We start from the raw sequence: 7500 nt of genomic DNA on the forward strand, positions 1-7500 counted from the left end.
AAAGGAAATATAAAGATCCTGTTTAGTTCTTTAAATTAACTAAAATCAAGGTATTTTGGAGGCAAAGGCGATGCTCTCACTCCAGCAAGAGGTGGTAGTGATGTGAGTATCTGGCCCCGTTGCAGCACACAATTTATAATTATCTACTTTGCGATTTCCAAACTTACTTCGATCTCCCCGTCCAGCTTAACAATTTTGCTTGATACTGTAACTGAATGGCTATTTCACCAGATAGACCGTAAGAGCTGAATCTTGTAGAATCCAACCTTTGCGAGAGAAAAAAAATAAATGTATGAAACATTGAGAATTGTTACAATCGTTAATTTTCTTCAAGATATATCTATATGAATTACTGTGGTTACCTGAATGGAATTGAGTCAAATAACCTATACTATTTTATAGTCCTCTACAAAAATACACCCACTTAAATTCGTTTCAATAGCCGTTTAAACCTCTCTGGGAACGTCTCGATGCGAGTCATTTAGAATTTATTCAAAGATCCTTTGTGAAATTACGTTCGATTTTAATGTTATAGGTCCATTTTCCATTAATAATTTATAATATAATATTTATAGCTTCATGAACATATTTTGGATATTATATTAGTCGTTATTCCACGAAATTTGCTTCTGTATCCACGAAATAAGAAATTTTGAAATGAGTTTTCTAAGGCAAATAAATGATTGTAGTCACCCATAAAAACGTTTTCTTTGAATAGAAGCTAATACATTTTCTATTCTTATAAAGATATAAACTAATGTAAAAAGGACTCCGGGACTTTTTTATGCTTGTAACTCTATTAGATAATGAATAATCGTTACACTAACGTCTTTTAAAAAAAAACTATTTAGTCCAACCAGTTAGTCCTAGGTAATTTTGTATATTATTCCATGGTGTGATTTCGGATAAACTTTGGAGACGCCGTTGCAAAGGCTATGTCTCATGAAAAAATACAGTAACCAGTGCTGCCAACGTCTGATGTAGATCAAATGTTAGCATTCCATGCTAACATTAGCACCCATACGTACATACGTGCATATAGAAGGGTTTACTGAGCTTCCGGCTAAAATACTGGCTTTAAACAGATAAAGACACCGGGTTTGGTTGAGGTCTCTGACTGGTTGAAACATTCTGTAGTATTGATAGCTACAAGAGATTCAGTAAACACGTAGATACCCTCGGCAGGAGGACGTGGTATTTATCTAGTGCTTCTATAAAGAAGAAAGGTATTTCAAACCATTTTCTCTTAAGTTCTCGTGAATGTGCTTCCGCTTTAGTTGAAACAGATGCGAATATCCTGCCGTTTTCTTTCAAAATAGATTATTGTTTCGTCTATATTTAATTTGTTTTTCCATAACAGTATTTTATTGATATTAATATCAGTTTTGTTTGAAATACGTTAATAATTCTAATCAATTTAGTATTATGGTATGAAAAGACGATTGGTAAATGCGTGTCGCAACATTAAATATTGTTTATCTCCAAAAGGTGAAAAAAATAATAGATGTATGTCGTCTGTAGATTCTAAACCCTAAAACTATATAACAAGCTCCCACTAGACATCCGAAAGACTGAAGATGTCAAAGCTTTCAAGAAGGAACTAAAGACTTCCTTGTTTCCAAAGTGCTTTGATAATGTGGATTTGACTATTAACATGGGATACGCTGTTTCAAACTTTAGGTATCTAAAAACGTCTACAACAAACAGATCCTGTAGGATCTGTAGTGCGTAGGATTTCCTTGTGTGATATGTGGACCAGGAAAACATCTATTAAAGTAATCCATAATTTTTGTTTTACATAAAATACATTTGTGACAATTGTTGTGCTATGCGGAACTAAATATTTTGTTGCAGCCAAAGATCTTTCAACTGAATAATTGATTGAAATTATGATTTTTACTATTCAAGATCTCTATAGAACAGGAGAATCATTCGTGTTATTGGTCAAGTTAAGAATATTATTGTATGTCTTTGATTAGAAATACGTGGTTAAGGCTTTTAATAGTCTGTAAATTTCTACTGAATTGTATGTGGTAACGCAATCAATCTTTCGGTGCAACCTTACCATCCTTGTGAGCTAAGGTTGGGGGGTTTGGGGGAGCCTATAGGTCTATCTGCTGAGTCATCAGCAGCCACTGCCTGGTCCTAGCTTGGGTGGAGAGTAGGCTTGGGCGCTGATCATATAACGTATGGTCAGTCTCTAGGGCATTGTCCTGATTGCTAGGGCAATGTCACTGTCCCTTGCCTCTGCCATTCATGAGCGGCCTTTAAACCTTTAAACCTTTAAACAGAAAATACGATTGAAGTATATCAGCGGACATTGTTGGATATCTAGTGACACTGAATCAGACTTCTTACTCAAGGCCGCAAGAGCTGTACCATTAGCAATTGTTCCATCCTTAAATAAAGGTCATCTTACGACAGGATGTATGTTTTCCGTGCAAGCTTAACTGGTTTTTAGGTAGCTCACATAGGCTCAGTAATCGCTTAGGTAATTCATATAGGCTCAGTAATCGCTTAGGTAATTCATATAGGCTCAGTAATCGCTTAGGTAATTCATATAGGCTCAGTAATCGCTTAGATAGCTCACATAGGCTCAGTAATCGCTTAGGTAGCTCACATAGGCTCAGTAATCGCTTAGGTAGCTCATATAGGTGCTTTAATAATTACCTCTGCCAAACAAGTTGGAAGGAGGTTATGTTTTACCCCCTGTTTGTGGTTTGTTTGTGAACAGCTTCCTGGCTACAATTTTAATCGTAGAGTAATGAAACTTGCATCAATTAACTTATGTAAAAAGCTGGAAATTATCAATTTTTGAAGGTCAAGGTCACAGTAAAGCAAAATGTCCAATTCACTTCACGTTATCAGCCATAAGTTTGGACATCGTTGTCACAGAGACTTCAGACTTGGTTCATATTTGAGTGTATGAAAATCCACGCCAGTTAATAAATGTTATGGACAAAGGTCAAGGTCAAGATCGAGCAAAAGTTCTGGAAATAAACTGCCATGGCGGAGATCTGCATTCTACTGAGTGCCCCTTTAGTTTGTTGTGGAATGACAAGAGAGTAAATCTAATTTCTTACCGGTAATTAAAGTCATACTACTGAAGAAGAATTCAATTCAGATAATATCCCTTTTGATAAAGTAGTCTTTTATTATTTCAGGTATATTCCTACTAAAACTATTATGGTTTTACACCATAGTATGAGTACTACAGCTAGTATAATGATTATAGATTGGTATAAACAATGACAATGAAACAATCTCCAACAGGTTTAGTAGATTTGAGAATAAAGCCCTCAGAAGAATATTGTGAGTTAAATGGCAGGACAGGATTAGAAATGAAACTAAGAGAGATTACTCGAGTGCCAGAAGAATATTGGGAGTTAAATGGTAGGACAGGATTAGAAATTAAACTATAAGAGAGATTACTCAAGTGCCATATGTAGATGAGATCATGATGAGGGGTAGATGTAGATGGTTTGAGCATGCTTTTCGCACTTCCCATGAGATATTAGTTCACCAAACTTTCAACTGGGTTCCACAAGGCACTAGAAGAGTTGGAAACCCCAGGCCTACATGGCTGAGGTCTACGAAGCGTGAAGTAGGAGATGATGGATGGAAAAATATTGATTTAAAAGCTCAAGATAGACACGACTGGCGACATCTAACCGAGGCTCTCTGCGTCAGTCTGCATAAGTTAAGTAAGATAAGTTAAGGTCACATTCCTACCAGTATTACTTTACTCTATTTTACTTTGAGGTCTGTTTTCCTGGTCATATCAAGCAAGGAAACCCTGAGCCCTACATGAGCTACTAGATCAGTTTGTCGTATACATTCTGAAGTATTTAGAGTATTCTACAGTATGTTAATTGTCAAATCCACATTATCACACTCAGAAAAGAGAAAGTCTTCAGTTTCTTCTTGAAATTATTAATATCAATTCATAAAATACGGTGAAATACATGATTAAGATGAATTTTTAAATCAGGTATGAATGGCTGTTAAAATACTATGGGTTCCCTCAAAAAATTTTTTTTTGTTCTGAAAGATCCAATTGTTTTCATTTTCTAAGATATAGTAAAGGATCAAGTGGGTGTGTTCAAGAACAAAGGTTTGGTAACATAAAACTGCTATCGTATACGCTTCACTCGTAAATAGCTATTAGATACTAAATGCTGTTCATACAAATGTCATTTTAAAGTCTATTATGATTTAATTTTTTGTATCAGATAATTACCCATATATATCCTGTCATAAATGTGATGAAGAGAACCATAGAAATGAAGATTGTTTTTGGAGGTCTCTGATTAGCCGAAACAAATCTTTGACTTTCTCGACTAATTCTAGGGATTTGTCCCCCAAATAGGGACATTTTAGCTGTTAGAGAACTTGAGGCTCAAAATAGGGATATCTGATTCATTCCCATATAGCTGAGAATTGTTACTGAAATTTAATTTTAGCATATCAAAATCACCAATGGTCCTTATGATTTAGAGATATTTTTCTACATAGGTGAATATTCAACGTGAAATATTTAGTTTCTTTACGTAGCCTAAAATCAGCAATGTGATAATTTAGTCTTCAAGACTTAAATTGCTTGTGTTTTTGCTAAGTATTGCTTGTATATGACACCTAATATGATATGATTACATTAATATATATTTCAGAGCAAATATTAAAATCAAAACAGAAGTAAGCTCGTCATCTTAATAAAATTCTAGATTTTAGTGTTAGTGGTTTCATAAATACAATTATTAAAAGTAAATATAGAATATATTACAATTGTAAAAGAAGCATAAGTATATTTATTGCATTATAAGGATAGCAAAGTATTAAAAAATACTAGAAGAAAATACTTCTGTCCTAGGGATATTTTAAGGCCTGTCTAGGGATGTTTCTGACGGCTCTAGAAAATTCAGTCTGCCATAGACACGGTCGGAGAAGGTCTTGTCTTTTAACCAGTGTTGTGAAAAATTAAGGGAAAAGGTAAGAACTCACTTTCCAGGTTTATTTTCTTTATTTTCTCGCGGGCAATTAATCACATTAAACGCTAGATGTTTGGAATAACCAGATATTTTCTTACAAAGGTATTGAATTGGTGAAAGAAATTTCATATTGGCCTTTGCTAATACCGGTTTTAGGGCGTGGCAAATTTCGAATCTTTTCATGGTTTTTATACGAGATCTTCTAAGTGTCTTTGTGTTGTTTTGGGTTCCATGTAGAAACATAATAATCGATTCAACAGCAATTTTTAATGAAGGAATGAATTTTAATATTACCATGTCGAGTACTCATCTATAGGCCTAAATTTTTCGTTAACGCCAGCGATGGATTTAGAATTATCTTCGTGAAGTCTGCTCAAATTCATTCAAAATGTAATTAATGGTTTTTAATCATATATTTCCTTTTGAAATTGGAGACAAATTTATAGGGAATTTTAAATAATGGTTTTTTAATTAGATATTTCCTTCTGAAGCTAGACACATAGATAAGAATTTTTAGTATTTTTTTTTTTTAATTTTCAAGCTGTTGGTGGTGGTGGTGGTCTCAAGATTCGTATAATTTATGCATATTTTCATCTTGCAAATCCTAAGGGTTGCATGATTGCAAGAGCCTGTGCTTGGCCGTAAGGGCCAGGCAATATACAACAGCCACATAACCTGCAAAATTCTAAGAAGGATCCGGGAATTTTAGGTGATAAGTTGTGGAATGATCTTCCTAGTCGGGTAGTTCAATCAATAGAACTTCAAAATTTTAAACTCTCAGCAAATGTTTTTATGTTGAACAGGCTGACGTGAGTCTTATTGTAGTTTATATATGACATATCTGTTTTGACGTTGTTACTGTTTTTAGAATGATTTATTGGTAATTTGTTCTCATCATTTATTGCCTTATTTCCTTTTCGTCACTGGGGTATTTTTCCTTATTGGAGCCCTTCGGCTTATAGCATCTTGCTTTTCCAACTAGGCTTGTAGCTTGGCTAATAATAATAATAATAATAATAATAATAATAATAATAATAATAATAGGTGTACGATAGTTATTGAAGCCTAAATATATTTCATAAGTTAACATATAAACTATATAAAGTCAGTGAACAGCTCATCATACACAGCGTATATTTTTAACAATAGTATTCATTATTTTACCAATACACAAAATAAATACTTTGTCTTAATAATCATTCAGTTCACTCTGTGAACACAGTCATTCATTTGTAAGGGAGTACATACAAACCATGACAATTATACAGTTATTTGTTTTAAATATCTCCTTATTGTCTCAGTTAACAGTTCCCTTGGGAAATTCAGCATTCGGAAAGTTCTGTGTTTTTTGTTAAATAAATGAATTGGTTCAAAATTCTTTCTTTGGTGCCCTCGGCCTAGTTTGACAGTTCGCATTATCGGCCACGGCCACTTATTACTTACAGAATCTCTCTCTCTCTCTCTCTCTCTCTCTCTCTCTCTCTCTCTCTCTCTCTCTCTCTCTCTCTCTTCAGTTGTTTTGAATATAAGCTCGCCCTAATCCACGGCATTTTATTTCGATTGTTTAACGAATATCCTGTTAGTAAATTAGGCAGTGTTAAGGGTGACTCAGTCTAAATTGAGGATTCTTGATTTTCGGTGTTTTTCTGCAACATGATTAACAAATTCTCGATGTTCTGAGATCATTAAAACTTTACATTAACATCTCGCATAAGCAGCAAAATGTTTCATTGTTATTGAGATTGAAATATTTTTATATGAATTCAACGTCAATTTCCTTTTCATTATTCTCGGATATAAACTAGAGAAACCATTTCGGTCAGAGTAATCAGAAGAATCCACAATTTTCATTGTTTGAATGATCTCATCTTTACGTACTGTAGATGTAAACTAAAGGCATCCTTATATAGTTTGGATTTGATACGTACGTCCTTACGAACTACTCTCTCTCTCTCTCTCTCTCTCTCTCTCTCTCTCTCTCTCTCTCTCTCTCTCTCTCTCTCTCTCTCTCATGAAACTTTTCCTCTTGAATCTGACGGGTAGAATCTGCGCCAATTGATGAATATCACATAAACTGTCATTCAAAATTGTTTCTCAAGTTCTTAACAGTTAGCATTAATTGGTGTGTCTGCACGTAGTACATAATACAATCAACCTTGCTACATATTAGACGTTTATTCATTTGTTAATTACTGTAATGAGTCGCTCAAATGTGCAATGAAGTGTAAACAGCTGTTACGTCGTAGAGGGTTGTGGGTGGTTCCTTTGAGGGGGGGGGGGTGACGCTGTTTCTTAGGTGAGATCCGTTTGTGTGTTTGGAAAGGGGAAAGGAGTGGGGGGGGGGGAAGTTTCAGTTTATTCATATATATATATATATATATATATATATATATATATATATATATATATATATATATATATATATATACAGTATATATATATATATATATATATATATATATATATATATATATATATATATATATATATATATATATATATATATATATAT

General features: G+C 33.9%; 1 long non-coding RNA gene across 1 annotated transcript in view; it reads left to right on the forward strand.

The window, feature by feature from the left end:
* Positions 1-4940: 4940 nt before the first annotated feature.
* LOC137636968 (uncharacterized) overlaps positions 4941-7500 on the forward strand; it is a 52159-nt gene continuing 49599 nt past the window's right edge. Inside the window, exon 1 of the long non-coding RNA XR_011043318.1 lies at positions 4941-4989. This is a non-coding gene — a long non-coding RNA (uncharacterized lncRNA). The remainder of the gene's footprint in view (positions 4990-7500) is intronic.

Source organism: Palaemon carinicauda, chromosome 3 (genome assembly GCF_036898095.1).
Source record: "Palaemon carinicauda isolate YSFRI2023 chromosome 3, ASM3689809v2, whole genome shotgun sequence".
NCBI lineage: Eukaryota > Metazoa > Arthropoda > Malacostraca > Decapoda > Palaemonidae > Palaemon > Palaemon carinicauda.